This window comes from Pleurodeles waltl, chromosome 8, assembly GCF_031143425.1.
Source record: "Pleurodeles waltl isolate 20211129_DDA chromosome 8, aPleWal1.hap1.20221129, whole genome shotgun sequence".
In the NCBI taxonomy this organism is placed as follows: Eukaryota; Metazoa; Chordata; class Amphibia; order Caudata; family Salamandridae; genus Pleurodeles; species Pleurodeles waltl.
In genome coordinates this window covers 1501730885-1501748665 of record NC_090447.1, presented here as the reverse complement: position 1 = coordinate 1501748665, position 17781 = coordinate 1501730885, and positions in this window count along the sequence as shown.

Here is a 17781-nt window from a genome sequence, read left to right as displayed (position 1 = left end):
GTAAATAACAAAATATTAAATCTGTCATGCGTTGGAGTCTTTAATATACATTCTACTTAAAGAGTATTGTTTAAATATAAAAACATAGGATTGTCAGTTATACAAATTTTTTATGGTCCAAGCGCAGTCATGACTGTAAAGAAGGTAATAATCATACCAGACGGATATGAGAAATTTTCTGTTTTATTATTAATATTAGTCACCTCATATCTGTCCTTTTAAGGAGGTCAAAGCATATCCTCTTTTGCACCAAACAATACAGAAAATTAAATTAGCAAGAAATCTGCACAGTCTTATCAATCTATATAGAGTGCTTTGAAAAATAAATTACAACATTAAAGTATTTAGCAACAATTACATTTTTAGAAGTTATGTCCTCCCATTGTGAAGATCGTATGCAACAGATACAGTCTTGGCAAATGGGTACTGCTAATGCTATTATTATCTCAATAGGAGCCTTCACATACCTTCGGACTCTCAGGTTTGGCAATGAGATGCATGTCTAAAAACATGAACATCTACGTACCTTAAATACAAACAACGAATGGAACAAAAAAACAAATGTCTTTAGTTTAGGATAGCAAACACATCTCAGAATGCATATAGGATACTTCATAACATTAACAATAAAACCTGACCAAAAGCAAGTGTAGAGATGTCATGAGTTTACACACTCCAACAATGTTGGTGATGATTGCTAACCATATGCCTTGACCATCAAGTTGTGCGATGTCCCCACGTATGACTTTCTAGACTTCAGCAGATGGCAAGTTGGCATGAACTACATAATGGAAATATTAAGAGTAAAAGTTTAATGTTTTTATTTTTCAATGAATGACCACACATTAACAACAATGACAGAATAAAATGTCTGTCCTCCGTAATTAGCACATGTAGACATCTTCCTGTCCAGCAAAGTAGTATATTTTAATGCAATCCTGTTTCCTCTTTTTTGATCTTCTATGCCATATATTTTTAGGCCTATAAAGCTGTTATCAGGGTAGATTTAATCATGTTTTGCAAAATCAAACGTATTGCAATAATTAGAAGAAAATATTGTTTTATCTATGTTTGATATCAAATACATACTTACCAGTAGGCACAGACAATCTCAATTAGCTCATGCCTGAGTTCATTTCCTTCATCTCCATTGTGGCATCTTGATGACACAGCTCTTCAACATCACTCTGAGGTTCTCCTTGATGATCATCAACAGGTGAAGGATATGTCCCTCTGCAGAGCAATGTTGTGCAGACCTTTTCTGGAGAGTAGAGGACTCATCCAGGCAGTCGAACTGTGCCTTAAGGAGCCAGAAGGTCTACTCCCTCGCTCATTGTGAGGTTTCATACAGGACTTAGAAGCAATTTGTAACTTGCATAAGATGAATGCCCTGAAAATACATATAAAGACAAGTGAATTATATTCTGTCCTAATATTTTTGAATATTTTTTCATTTTACAGTATACTAAAAAAAATCCTTTTAACTAACCTATAGTCTGAGTCCTCATTGCTGCCAGTATACTGCTGTTGCACAGCACTAGCGAGTCATAGGTAGATCCATAAAATTGTGGGCACACACTTAAAATATAGAGATCAGGGAAGCAAACAACATGAACAATGATGAAATATATGTATATACATTATCATTCATGTCAACTGAATTAATGTGATAATTTCAATGAAATGCTTTGTATTATAATAATGAAGAAAAAGCAAAGATTAAAAATGTTCATAAATCATTGTTTATTTTCATTAATTTAGGTTATAGTAAATGTTCATTACATGAATTATTTTTAATTTGTAATTGTATTTATTAATATTGAAACTTATTTTTAACTTAAGTATAAATAGCATCATACACCCAAAAATATATGTATACAAATTCTCATTCACGTCAATTGAATTAACTTTATAATTTCAAATTAAATGTGTTGTACCACAACAAGAAAAAGCACAGATGAAAAATGTCCATAAATCATTGTTTATTTTCTTTAATTTAGGTTATAGTAAATGTTTATTACACAATTAATTTCTGATTATGTAATCTTATATATTATTTGTTTACACATACTTTTTAACCTAAATTTCATGTTCACAAAACGTATATTTACATCAAGCGACGACATGGCGGATGCTTACATCACACTTTGACTCAGTGTAAGGTTTTCTATTATTCTATTATTATTATCATTAGTGTTTCTCTCGTTCAGCAGTGTAAAGACTGGCATATCCTTGCATCTACCTCATGCATTTTGTCCATCATATTGTCAACTGGAAAATTAAGTTAGTATTAGTATATGTAACTAGCCTTGTGGATGACTAACGTATCCATCTTCGAAGTTGGACTATTAAAATCAGTGTAGCATGTCATTTTAGTCAGTTACTTGCCTTTAAACTTATGTGTTTTACACCAACTGTTCCCAATCTGTGGTCCACGGATGGCCAGGGGTCTGTGACAAAATCTCTGGGGGTCTGCTGGCATTTCAAGGCCTGGGCTAGCAGGAATACTCTTCCCCGGTATAGAAACACATGAGTCTTTTATATTTGTTACTGTATTTGTGCGGCAGTTTTAAAAGCCCTGCAAAGTTCCATGTATATCCAGGAGTTTTGGGGCAAAAATAAAAGTGTCAAAATAACTCTGGTGATTAACGTACTTGCTAGAGAGAGATGGGAATGTTGTCTAGTTGCAGTTTTGACTCATTTAAGGTAGTTCAGATGGTCAATATGCCTGCTGCAAAGAACTTGTATAATGCATATCAAAGAACAGTATATGATGTGCATAGCACAGTGGGTTACTGCTTTTGTCACAGAGATTCTTTTGTTACTGTGCAATTCATATGATACAATCATAATTAGCACAGTGAGCTATGAACTGCCATCAAAGAGATGCATGCAAATTGCATGGTACAAGTTAAGAAAGTTATGTTTTCTTCCCTGTCTTTCATTATCCTGATGCTGCTAAAAAGGTTAGTTTGTGTAGAAATAAATTGTTAATAATAAATTCAATGCTAACCACTGTGTTATGTTCTGAATCCTATGTTTATGTTTCTCCGACCAATCACGCTTAGTAAATGCCTACCAGTATGGATGGTATGTGAATCCTGCACATTGTAGTCTCCTCTGCCTTATTTAACATTTTCTACACACTGATTTACACATGTATGATTAATTGTACCTGTATGTGTGCGATGTAACATGCTCAGACAACCTACACTGGTATGAGTGGTGCTCTAAAACAAATGGAATCCATGTCACAGAAGGGCTATGGAGAGATGAGAGGCACTTAGGGGTTAACTTCCTTTCCCTACCACATATGTATTTGAAAAAGCTTTCCCAGATCTTATGTACCTAAAAAATAAATACAGACATTTTTTGGGAAATGTAGGATCTGATCTGAGGATTCAACTTTCCAAAATAAAACCAAACATTGAAAAGTTAGTCGCCGAGATGCAGCACCAAACCTTCCTATTAGTTGTTTTTCAATTTTTACATATTTTTTCAGTATAAAATAACAAACTCTTTAGTAAGTCTGAGTATTTGTTTAGTGTATAGTTGTTTGTTTATTTTTTGCAAATTACTGTTTTAATATTTGAAATTTAAATCATACAAATTGGTTGGGGGTCCCCGGCTTCCAGTAGTGATTCAATGGGGGTCCTTAGGAGTCAAAAGTTGGGAACCACAATTTTACGCTGTGCGATTTCACATGTACATTGACTTAACTATCCATTACAGAGACGTACATGCGTCCTTGCAGCCATTTTATCACTTGCCTCCTATACTCCAGCTGAACACATTTCTTCAACCATTTCTGCTCTTTGAAATCTGTTAGCTCACACCATAGCTCAGGCTACTGGTGGCAGGGATGAGGAAGAGCTGGTGATTGATGCAGCGGGGAGCCTGACACTTCAGCCAGTTGTACAGTCCAGCAGAGAGTCAAATAAGCTTTGACTTTACAATTGAGTAGCATGTTTATTATTTTCTTTTAACATGTTAATTTCTAAAGAACCTAACTACAGAGTAATCATAATGTAAGTTTAAAAAAAAACATAGGACATATGTCAATAAAATGCGTGTTTACATTAATCTCAACCTTTATTGTGCTACATTTTTTACTATGGCTTTTTTAAAATACTTTAGCATTTTTGGCACATTATCTCTATTGTAAAGTTTTTCACATGTTATGTATGTCAACTACTTTAGTGCCATTTACTTGAACAACAGATCTGTTTTGTAACAAATATTATAATGATGTTCTGTTAGTAAATAAAAAATACAATGTCTAAGGTTGATTTTTTTATTTTTATATAGTATTAAATAAGATGTGAATGGCATAGTAAAAATATATGTCCTCAATTTAACAATTAATTTTATTATTTAAGTAGCATGTTTTGCATTCTTGCACAGTATCATTTTGATATTTTGTAACATTGGTAACATATTCCTGGACCTTTGAAGATATTCTTAAGGCATTTCAAAATGATAATGTATATTTAAAACAAAATGTATATTTATTAACTATGAAATAAAATATACTTTCACTAATCATTTCGGAAATATTATTTTACCTGTATTACTCCATTTGAAAAGTTTCATATTTTTAAAGTGAAAAATACATAATCTCAGAAGAGATAAACATTTTTACAATGTCACATTTTGGGTCTCATTATAAGTTTGGCGGACTGTTTGCACTATCCGCCAAACTTCTGCCGGGGAGGTTGCCGCCACACTGACTACCTCCCCGATGGACCCATTCCAAGTTTCCTGTTGCGCTGGAGGGTGGAAACCAAGGTTTCTGCCCGCCAGCCCAGTGCGAAACATGCAGCAACAATGTCACTGGCTCATAATCGAGCCAGCGGCAATACTGTCGCCGCAGAATGCACCAGCACCTTTACAATTTTCACTGTCTGCATAGCAGACAGTGAACATTGCGATGGTGCTGGGAAGGGGGACCCGTTGCACTGCCATTGCCAACTGCACGGGCAGTGAAGGGCCCCCGTGGCCTCCTGCACCTGTTCTCTGCCAGCCTTTTCATGGCAGTAAAGCTGCCATGAAACGGCTGGCGGAGAACGAGGTCGTAATCAGCAGGTCGGCGCTGCATGCAGCGCTGCACTGGCTGATTGTGATCTCTGCCACCTTTAGGCCGTCGGGATCATGGATCCCATAGGTGCTGCTGGTCCTCCGGTGGTCTAACCGCCAGGGTCTTATTGTGGCGGTTGGACCGCCACCACAAGGCTGGTGGTCTAAAACCGCCAGCCTCGTAATTAGGACCTTTGTGTGTCTCAAGACCAATAAAATATATATTATATGATGCCAACTATTTTTAGGAAATGAAAAGTAATATTAATTTATGAAGTACAAATATTTATTTTTGCATTTGTGGGATAACCATTAATAGTTGTGTGGCATATTGCATTTCAACATAATGAAAACATTTGTAACTGATTTAAATTTTTTTTTTTTTTTTTAAATGTTTATTTTTTTAAATAAATTGTATAGAATTAGAGATGTATTAGGTGAAATGTAAGTACACATGTATATTCATATATATGGTAAACAAATGTGTATCATTCTGAATTTAAGTAATTGATTATCAAGCACAACACTTTTATGCTTTACGTTGTGTTTAGAGTTTTTTTTATGTATATTGCTTTTTAAGTCTTTTAAATTGTTTTACATATAACAACATTAGGCATGTTGAAATACTATATCAATAACTGCCTTATTACATAGCTCTCTGTATCAGTCACAGCAAACTGTTATCCCCCTACTCAGCGTTCCTCTCTCACATCACTAATTGCCATCCTCATAGCTCAAACGTACCTTCACATTTGACAAATACAATTTGATATCTGGATTACTCCTGGGGGCCTCCTTTTTCCCTTCAAGGAAGTGTAGCGAATTCTCATTCTTTGTCTGGTGTGCAGGCACAGACAAGCAGAGACAGCTTTCACCTAATGGATCATATTAATACCTATCCAATAATTCTATGTCTATTTACAAAGTTGTTTTTTTTAGCATTAATTCACTTTTTCTAGTTTTTTTTAGAAAATTGATTAAAAATTGCATTTGTATTCGCAAATGGGTGTTATTGAAAGTATATGATTTATGTTTGCATAAATTATATACCATCATAAGAAGTAGAAAGAAAAGTTAAATATGTGTTATGTTACATAGGTTTAAAGATAATGATACTGAATATTACATTTTTCAAATGTATTTAAATGATGGCTACATTTACTTATTTTGTAGTTTAAATAAATGCAACCTTTTTAAAAAAAAAAAAACTTTTGTTGTATGGTGAAGATTCCAATGTGAATTTTGAAGTTGCAGCTATCAATTTTTAACTGAAATTACTTGGTACTTGAGAATTGTCTAGACCTCAAACATTCTATAAAATGTTCCTTAGTAAGAAAATTAATTACTATGCATGAGCATTTTTAATTCGATAAATCGAATGTAAATCATGTTTAACCACTCACAATTGCTTTGCACACCTGCAAATATATGTTGAAAATATTTGTACATATATTTTAAGTTAGATGCCTAGATAAATGTGTGATGTTACATATTATAGCACAATAATCAATGTTTAAAGTTTGTTTTAGATTTCTTTATGCTTATTTCAAAATTATTAAATGTTTTAAAAAATATTTTGGGAATAAATAAGCCAATCAAGGATAAATGTTGTTATCTGTTATTAATAAAAAATATACAAATATTGTGTGCAACATGTTGATGTGCCAATATAAAGGCTCTCTAACACACAATAAAATGAAAGTGACAACATAAAATGTGTCACAGATGACATGGGCATCCTAGATGAGTTTTGAAATGTGTTTTTGTTGTTGTCTAAAATATATAAAAATTTAGTGGAGCCATTAGAAAAAGTGCAACATATTAATTGTTAAATATGTCTAATTGTGCATATTTCTTTACAGAAATTGTTCATTCAACAAACAAATAGGACCTGATTTAGATATTGGCGGGGATGGGTTACTATGTCAAATGGTGACGGATCTCCCATCTGCCGAAATCTAAATCCCATTATTCTCTATGAGATTTCAATTTCGGCAGATGGGATATCCATTAGTGTGGTGACGGAGTAACCCGTCCGCCAAACTCTGAATCAGGCCCTTAATCAGTTGTTTTAAAGAGCATTTTAGAGCAATAAGACTAAGGTGTAGATCTATGTTATATATTATCAGCTTCAGGAGCAAGCAAAGAAGACGGTGACCCTGCATCTGGGGACAAACAGGACAGTTACTTGGATTTTGAGACAAACATCACTGTTACAGAAGGTCTCAGCGATGCACAGAGTGAAGGGGCTAGCAAGACGGTCAGAGCAAAATCAGATTTGGAAGCCTCCAACACAGACCAGCCCCTCATGGCGGCCGACTTATCCATTCAGGATGAACCATCTATTCCTGTATCTGCCATCATGATTAGTTCCATCTTCATCCTCCTTTCCATTATCCCAGCTATTTGGTCGCTCTAGGCCCCTAGACAGGCTGAGGTTTCCTTTGCCCAAGGCACCTCCCACTGCCCTCCTGAAGCAGCACCGCTTTCAGAAAAGGCACCTGAGGTTTTTAAAAACCTCTTTGTTGGGCAGGCTGAATTTCCCAATGCCATCCAGGGAGTTGGACAATATGTACCCAAGTGATCAACATCCTGGAAGACATTTACCCTGCCGTGTCTGCCCTACACAGAAGCTTGTGTCCCCTAGGAGCCTCTTAGGACACATGTGCTTCTTCCACACAAGCTTTTACCCTTATTATCTCCATGACAACCATTCCCACTAAATCCCCTAACCAAAGACCTGTCCCTAGTCTAACTCTATGCACATTTTCTGAAACACAACCCACATTACACAAAGCATAACATACACATATTCACACTGAAAACAAACAAACGCTTACGTGCACACACACACAGGCACACACATTTCAGACTTGCTGATATCCACCCAAACAGCTAACATATTATTGCTTCAACCTATAATCTTTGGGTCTACAACTTCCCTATCCCCAAACTCCCACGACCCTACCTCTTAATTTACCCCAAACCTTCTGCTGATTCCATAACTACTGTTAGCCCTAAATCAATTCTTGAACCTAAAACTGCTCTTACCCATGAAACCTCCCATACTCCTAAAATTACCTTTATCCTAAGCACTCCCATGTTTCTAAAACTAGCCTTACCCCTTAAACCTCAACCTATCCTATTTCCTTTCTTACCCCAAAAAATACCACAACTTTAAAACTACCCTTATCCCTAAACCATCACATACACATACATCCATATCAGCATATCCACATACACCCACCAAAAAGCCCAAAACAACATATACATAGAAATCAACACACATACCCACATACAGTCTCACTCATTCACACAACCCTCCAAACAAGAACTTCATCACACATCCACAGATATACACAGACAACCACAGACAAATGCCCCCACAAGCAAAATAAAACAAAAACACCCATGCAATGAACACAACTGTTTCAATCACCACCACACACTCACTGTACTGACACCTGCCTTATTCCTCTACCCATCGATACCACATTGCTTACCTTTCTCTTTCATACTCCCTCCCTCAAAGAATCTTTCCTTACCCCCATAGACAATTCAGACCCATCCCTAAAAAACACTGCACAATAGGTGTTTAGATTCCATCTGCTTCTGAAGCAAGAATAATGATAGGAGCCATTTCTGATGAAATTAATTAATCTGTGCTTGGAGACTTGGGGGCTGATTACAAGTTTGGCTGTCGAAAAAAACAGACCGCCAAACTCCCGGTGAGGAGACCACCACGGTGCTGGCAGTCTCCCCTCTAGCCACATTACGAGTTTTCCACTGGGCTGACCGGCAAAAACCAAGGTTTCTGTCGGTCAGCTCAGTGGAAAACATGCAGCAGCATTGGACTCTGCTCCACATGAAGCCAATTCCAATGCCGTCGCACAGGGGGCCTCCCTAGCAGCCTCGGAATGCGCATTGTCTGCACAGCAGACAGTTCGCATTCTGACAGTGCTGGGGAGGGCGGCACTGCCCATGACCTGGGCATGAGCAGTGCAGGAGCCCCCCTGTGGCCTCCTGCACTTGTTTTCTGCCAGCCTTAAACCGCCATGAAAAGGCTGACGGAGCACATGGTTGTAATTAGCACAGCGGTTCTGACTTCAGCACCGCCGAGCTGATTTCAATCACAACCGTTGTCATCCCGTTGGGATCATAGCGGCAGAGACTGCAGTCTTTTGGTGGTCCGACCGTCATAATTTTCATTTTTTGTTTTCCCATAGAAAGACAATTTGATTTTGAATTTCGTACCCTTATTACATTTCATAATAAATTATTGTACTACTGTATTAAGGATTATTTGTATTTTGTTTTTAATAATGCTTTCAAAATATTTTGTTTCCTGATCCTGATTTATTGAACAATTGAAAATGTTCAAATATATAGGTCAAATGTAAATTTGCTGTGTTCGATGTATGGCAATAATAACAATAAAAACAACAATAATAATAATAATGTAAATACCACAATAATAATAATATACATATATTGTATATGAAAAATAATGATTTAATGTACAATAAAATCACTTAGAATAAAATCAATATGGCCTTATTGACAAAAATAAAAAGATAGAATGAGTAGTAAACTACAATCCAGCCATTGAGTGGTAAAAGATACAAGTAAGTAACAATCACACAGTTCAACCATAGGCACATTCTAGCTCATTGCATGACATCATTTGAAGACGGTAAATAAGTAAGGTCTAAAAATGTGGCCAGTTTCCCAGTAAATTGGTTGTGTTTTTAATAAATAGTGATAATTAATTGCTTGAGCTATAGTTCTGATATTAGCTATAATCAGGGCCACTGGAATTATGTGATTCCGCAGCCACAGCTTTTTTAAAGCACATTGTGGAAATAATTGTTTCTAACTCAAATGGATCAAAAGTTACTAAAAATATTACCACATGTTTGTGTACAGTGGAAAGCCCTTCACAAAGCTTAACTGGTCATCTGTCAGTTGCTTATCTCTGTATGCGGTTGTTAAACTGGTACTAAGAGGTAAAATATTTGCCCAGACAGTATTACTATGAGTAAAACTCCCAAAATAATGAAGAAATATTTAAAACGTGTGCTACATTATGCCACATAAGTTGTTTTTTCTTGCCTCATAATTTGGCCAACCTTGCCACATACTGCGGTGCTCCCCTGTCACATAATTTCAGTGGCCCTGACTATAATTAATGTCATCTTAAGATATTTCTTCTCCAGTTCTAGAAATGATGGACATAGACAAATGATATGCCCCATTGACTCATCCTTACACCTGCACAATCTACAGATCTTCAGTTTTGAGCACTGCGTATTCCATTTACTCTCAAATTAGAATATTGGTATATACAATAAACAAAATATTAGTTATTTTCTTTTCCAGGCTGACTCCAAGGATGATGACAGACAGGGCCTCATTACAACTTTGGCAGTCTTCTGGCAAGACCGCTGCGGTGGCAGCCGGCAAAAGACTGCAATGTTGGTGGTAATCTGACCGCTGTATGAAGAGTCACACTGTGAAGACCGCCAAAAACCAGCCAAAAATTCGAAACTGCCAGGACACTGGAGGACGGAAAAGAGGCGGTCCCACCACCAGCACCGCCAGCCAGACAAAAATCCACCCATCAGATTACGAGCCACAAATCACCACAGCGGTTCTTCCAGGGCGGAAAACCATTGGCGGTGCAAACTGCAGAGGTCAGAGCTCATGTCAATCAGAACACCACACCACATTGGATAGTTTGAATCTGCCACACCTGACACATCCACACGTCAGACACACCTACTCACTGCCCTATATAACACACCCATACACAAACCCCAATCCTTTGCAAATAGAACACCATTCAGATACACAGAAAAGCCAATAATATAGATATAGCACCTTTACTCTACAGGCTACCACTACCATGTCCCCTCAAAAACACCCATGTTTCACTGATCACGAGCCACAACTGTTTGAAGCACAGGTCCAACAAACATCGATTGCCAGAAAAAGATAGTCGACAGGGTCAATTCTGTATGCAGTCATCCACGCAGAAGGGATGACATCAGGAAGAGGTGGAATGACCTCAGGGCGAAGGTACGTTCCATGGCATCCAAGAACCAGATAGCCGTGCAGAAGACTGCAGTGGGTCCCCCACCTCCGCCCCCACAGTTCACATCATGGGAGGAGAAGGCCTTGGACATACTGCATCCTGAGGGCCTGACTGGAATACCAGGGAGACGGGGGACTGGTAAGTACCCACAACAATCATGTCACACAATTGACTAGTCCTGCATGTTTTCTCGACACCCAAATCCTCCCTAATTAGCTAATTGTGCCACTACACCTCTCACACAATCACCTAATGCCCCTCTCTTGCATGCCACCTCTCCACTCAGCCCAACTGCCCTCACAGCTCTTGACAATGGCATGTTAACTACAGGCTGATCAGATCACTACGACTCCCAGAATGCACTAACCCATCATTGTGAAAGCCTGGATTGTCCACATCACATGTATTGCATGTATGACTAATGTACTAGCTCCACCCTCTAGATTGTTCTACCGAGGACCAGTACATGGCAAAGACAGCAATGCAATGGCACAGTCACAATGGCAAAGAAAGCAAAACACAGCTACAGCTGAGTGAGCCTTCCCAGTGGCCACAGATCAAAGATTCCAAACCAGAAATAGGCAGACCTGGGTTGGAAATTAATATGGCAGACTCTATGCACATGCACAGCATCTAGGTACAGGACAATTTCCCCTGCATACTCGCATACTGTGTATCCACTAGGACACCATGGTGCAATGTGCAACTTTAGTGTGAGACATCTAGCAAGCCTGACTATTCACTAGGTAGCAGAGATGAACAGTCACGTCATATATAAGACATAATCAGGTTGCATCTACACAAAAACCTGTACCCAATCAGTATGACAGCTCTTAGCATTAAGAACAGAAAACAAGTCACAGAATCCTATTTATGACTAAGGTATGCTGTACAGCATCTGTCAATGTCATTGCAGGTAATTATGTTAAGCCACTGTCTGCATCTAGCAAACATGCTACCAAACACACATCTAACCTTAACTCAGTGCTTTACTCCCTCCACAGATAACCTTGTCATTGCCACCATGGAAAGGATGCCTGAGACTGTCAGTCCCCCTATGGATGAAGGCCCCAGTGAGGACAACACCTATGGATGTCTGGAAGCTGATGAACATCCTGGCCCATCTTGGACACCTGGTCAGTCAACGACTCTCAGCCTAACCCTGCCCCATCAACTCTTCTCACCCCTGTTGCATCAACATCACAGGCAACCATTCGCCCCCAAACCTGTGTCCCAAGGACTGTTCAATCTATTGTGTGCCCCACTGAGTCGAACCTTGACAACCCTTACAATGATGGGCCTCCAACCACTGTGAGTGGGAACACCATGCCAGGGGCACAGGCATGTGTGGGTAGGGTGTGTGGGAGGGGTTCAGTGGGGCAGAGGATGGGGCCTCAAAGGGACACAACCGACCAGAAACCATCTCCCAAATTTTCGGACCATAGCAAAGTTCCCAAGACAGGATGGGCCAAATCATCACCATGTTGGGGGAAAATCAAATGCTGCAGAGGCAACCCCACCAGGAAGTCATGCTGCAGTGGCAGGCACAAAATGCCCATATGGCTACCATAGCAGGGGTGCCAAGGGACATCAATACCACCCTGATTGTTTTTTCCACACACCATCAGGCCCCTTCCACTAGCATTGTTACATCTGCCCCTTTTACATCTGTGGCAGCTAGTGAAATGGAGGCCCTGTCAGGTGAACCACATGCCTCAGATGCCCCTTCATCTGAAGAACCCCCCCTCAAATGTGGACGTCCACCCAGACATCCAGCTGGAGCAGATGCCAAGACCAAACCCACTGCCAGGAAGTGAACCTCTCCTGATTTGTCACCCTTGTGTGCCACAGATAAATCCTGCTGACTGTTCTGAAACCTTCCCATGGTACAAGGACACTGGACTTGTGTAACCAACTGGTGTAGCAGCTATCCTGATGATTCCATCCACCATGACTTCACCCATCACTTTTATATTAATTTCTTTCCTTTCATAGTCACAGATATTCCTTTGATATGCACAATAAATCACAATTAAACGCAGCTACTGTGTATGTGTCCTCTTTAATACATGTACAGTAGTCATGCTTGCCAACTGTGCTCTGGTCATGCCCCCCTGTATCGAACAGCCAGTGTAATGGTCATCAGACGGAAGCCCCCTCAGCAGGAGACACATTACAAAAGAAATCTCATAGGACAGATGTCAGAGAACTTGAAATCTAGGGTCAACACAATTCTATAGTCTGTACACCAATCTGCAAATAGAGCATGACAGAGGGTACCATTGGGATGTAAGTCATGGTGTCATACAATGCACATATACAAGTTATAGAAGTCAGGCTCATAGTAAACTACCTACATCTCCAGGTAGAGGCTCTTCACATACCCATACCATTGCTACAAATTCACATATCCCATGAAACACACAAAGAACATGACAGAGGAACCCAGTACTTACAACATTCACTAACAAAGCCTCCATACCCGTAGGTTTGTCACTCACCTATGGCAGTATACAGTCACATATACCTTGGACTGAAAAGTTAGAAAACAAACACAGCTAGATCCCATGGCCATCACAAAGTACCCTACCCCTTGTGAAGAGAGAGGCCAGGATCCAACCTTCACACATGTGCCACAAACTTCACCTGACACGTTAGACACCATTTTACATCCTCCTTAACTCCACAGGTTAAAGAAAAGGACTAAGCAGTTACCACCCCACTTGTACGAAGATTGAACTATTAAGGTAACACCCCACTGAAACTACCTCTCATGTCTGTCAGTAATTACCATTGGCTACTGACAGTGAATATCACACGCCTAGGTAGCAGAGCCAAACAGGATGTAGCAAAATCAGTGAGTGGAAGGAAAAGAGGATAAGAGATTGCATGAAACATATCTGAGAAGTCTTTACCAGAAGTGTATGTTAGCATCTGCTGTAACAACACATGAAAAAGCAGAACATACTGTCCTGTACACATTACAGTCTGCATCCACAACTCACACATAGCCATTGGAGCACATGCCACCCTCACTGATGAAGCTAGAAAGCAGGTGTAATGGCAGCCATCTACAACTGGTAGTACACATTCATCACAACAATAGGTCCACTTCACATACCTGTATGTCAGTTGAAGTACTGATTGGGGAGAATTGCCCTAGCGTCACCTGCTCCTTCCGGCTCCTCATCACTTGCCATATCATCATTTCCAGCCAGTGGTCCAGCTGCCTCCCCCTCATCTGCTATCAGTGGTATATCACGACTCAGGGCTAGATTGTGGAACATGCAGCAGGCAACAATTATTTGGCATACCTTGTGGGGAGAGTAGAGGAGGGCTCCTCCAGATACGTCCAGACACTTGAATCTTGCCTTCAGGAGCCCAAATGTTTGCTCCATTACACGCCTTGTCCTCCTGTGGGCCTCATTGTAACAGAGTTCCCCTGGCGTTGTTGGGTACCTCACTGGTGTCAACAGCTAAGGGCGGTTTGGATAGCCTGAGTCATCTGTGAACACAATGGCTGAACAACTCAAAATGTATGTTCGACTGATTATGCTGTGATGACAGGAGACATAACTCACAAACACACCCTACAATGGAAACGTATCAAGCAGCCAGGCCCTCTCTGTTTGGAGTTGTGCCATTAGCTGCGGGACATTGCTGTTCCGCATGATGTAGGAACCACGCACAGATCCTGGATACATGGCTGTGACTTGTGAGATGTACTGGTCTGCCAGACACACCACCTGAACGTTGATTGAGTGTTAGTTCTTCCTGTTCCCATATACCTGTACATTGGCACTGGGAGGGACCAAGGCTACAAGGGTGCCATCAATGGCTCCTACCACATGAGGAATGTGTCCCATCTTATAAAAATCTGCCTTCACATTTGCCAAATCCGCTTGGTGGGGAAAACTGATGTAGCTGTCCAGGTGTCTCAACAATGCGCACAGTACATCCTTCAAAACCAGACTGAATATGGGCTGAGACATCCCTGCTGTTAAAGCCACTGTATTCTGGAAGGAGTTTCTGGCCAGGAAGTGTAGCACTGACAAGACTTAAACAATAGGAGGTATGCCAGACAATATGTCTGGATGACCTGCCTTTCCTTCATGGTGTCCAGGTCTACTAGCGGACGGTACACTGGTGGTTGTCTCACTCTCCTCATGGCAGGATAACTATGTTGAGAGAAGTGAAAATACCATGAGTTATGCAGTATGCACACATCATATACACTCTGCTTATTACCTCACACCTAACATCTGTAGAGGATGCATAGCACATTTGACATATACAGTACAGCCCATAGATATGCCCCCGTTTCACCCTCCTTGGTGCACATTCACAACTATGACAATGGGATTGCACATATGATATTAATGTTATAGTATAAATGTGTGTAAGACTTAGCTGTCCTACACTAATCACACATATGTTTTTGAATCGATCAATATCTTCCAGTGGACTATGAACCTCTGAGTAGCTGTCCATAGTTCTCACCATATATACTCCCTCATCACGTCATTTAGTAAATATATAATCATTATGTTGCACATACATGATGGCATTCCATTGGTATATACAGCTCTTTTGGTATGAATAGGTGAATGACGCAGATTAATAAACACATCCATCAATGAAATGTGCTCAAAATGGCAGGCGCCTGACCTACTGGAATGGACAGGTGGAAGTGAGATAAGTCAGCTGCCGGTGGAGGTAGGTGGTCGCAACCGCCATGCAACTTGCCATTGGTAAACATTGCTGCCTTTGGCTGACTTGGGCCAAGGGCAATGTCCCCCGGTGGTGACAGTGATGTACGTGGCGGCCGTGACCACCATCTTCTGCACTATAGCTCACTTGACTCCTGACACTGTTGCCAGGAAGACCTTCATGACGGGAGCTGCTGTATACCGCTTTTGGGAGCCATCATGCTACATCTTGCAAGTAATAGGGACCCTGCCTTTACCACGGAAGAGCTTGGAGGCTAGTGGAGGAGGTCCTGCCCCTGTATGAACAACTATATGGGGCACCAGAGGAGCAGGTGAGTCCAATGTCTTAGCCATGTGTGATAGGTGTTCTGTATGACGTTGCATCAGGCATGTGAAGATGTAAGAGTGTTGATGCATGCAGATGGCATAATGTGAAGGTGTGTGTGCAGAGAGGATGGGTATGTGTGCCTACTTGCTGTGACTTGTGTGTACTCACCACTCCTATTGGTATGAGGCATTTGGAGATGACTTTCTCATTTTGTCTGTGTCATCCTTGCAGGTCAACGTCCATCAGAAGAAAGGAATTTTCCATGCCATCGCCAAGCAAGTGTGGACACTGGGGGTCCGCAGCCGGCAGAGCACCCCTTGCAGAACATGGTGGGAGGGCCTGAGCCGCAGGTCCTGGAAGACTGCGCAGGCCCTGCTGGGGATGTCTTCCCAAAGAGGGAGGGGTGCCCGTCAGACCCTGACTCCCCTAATGAGCCACATTTTGGCGGTGGCCTACCCTGAGGTGGATGGGAGTTTGAGGGCAGTACAGCAGCCACAAGGGGGTAAGTACTGATTGTATCCATGTACCGTACTCTGGTAGTTAGGTGTATGCTGTCACACTTTGGCAGCTGTAACACTGTAGTAGGTGTTAAATGTATGTTGACTACTGGGAATACCTAGTACTCAAGTTGCCTGAGTAAAAGATGGAGATCTGGCCTTAGGGTTGTGCATGTGTACCTTTAGATAACCTGTGTTGAGAAATATCTATGACAGCATGTGGCGATACACAGACAGTGCCACATGTGTGACTCCACCCAGCCATATATATGTATGTGAGATGCTGTATCATCCTACCTAGCTAGTATTTCCAGGTCCATTATTCTGAATATATGAATATGAAGGTCTAAGGTGTCAGACCACTTCCATCTGTAACGATCAGCTGTATTTGCTACATAGTGCCTGACATATTTGGTACAGGGCCTATTTACCTTTTGTCCTGGTACAGGTATTGACTCCATGTGAGGCAGGCATCTCATTCTATCAACATGTATTGCCATTATTGGACTGTTTACATAGATATGTTTCTCCATATTCATACTATGGGGTATGTGAAGGTTGTAATGGAAGGACATCCAACTATGGGTGTCTGATTTTGTCTATTTCCCCTTACCATGCATTTCAATGGCATTAAAATGTGGGCAAATCACTTTTATCCCAATGCCTTTGTTTTAGAGGAGGTATGTGGTTAGGCTGTCCTACCCTTTGACAATGCGCAATGCCCATGCTACATGTGCCAATGCCCTACCAATAATAGTGCAACACATGGTATTAGCTGCCTACATCATGTCACACTGGTTACTTGGGGGCAGTGGAACAATCATTGCTACGCTTAGCCTAGGCTGATGTGGCCAGGTGGGACAGGAAATGGTTTTGGCCCACTTCATACTTCAAGATGTCAAGGATTAGCTGTGCTACTATTTATCATACAGGTGTGGTTGTTGTGGGATATGTTGTCAGTGCAATGACAGTTGTGTAGGTCCATGTGTACATCATATGTACATGACTTTTCCAGTGGGATATGTGTGTTGTATGGACTTAGGTACAGGGAATCACATGTCAGAAATGCTGTCAGTG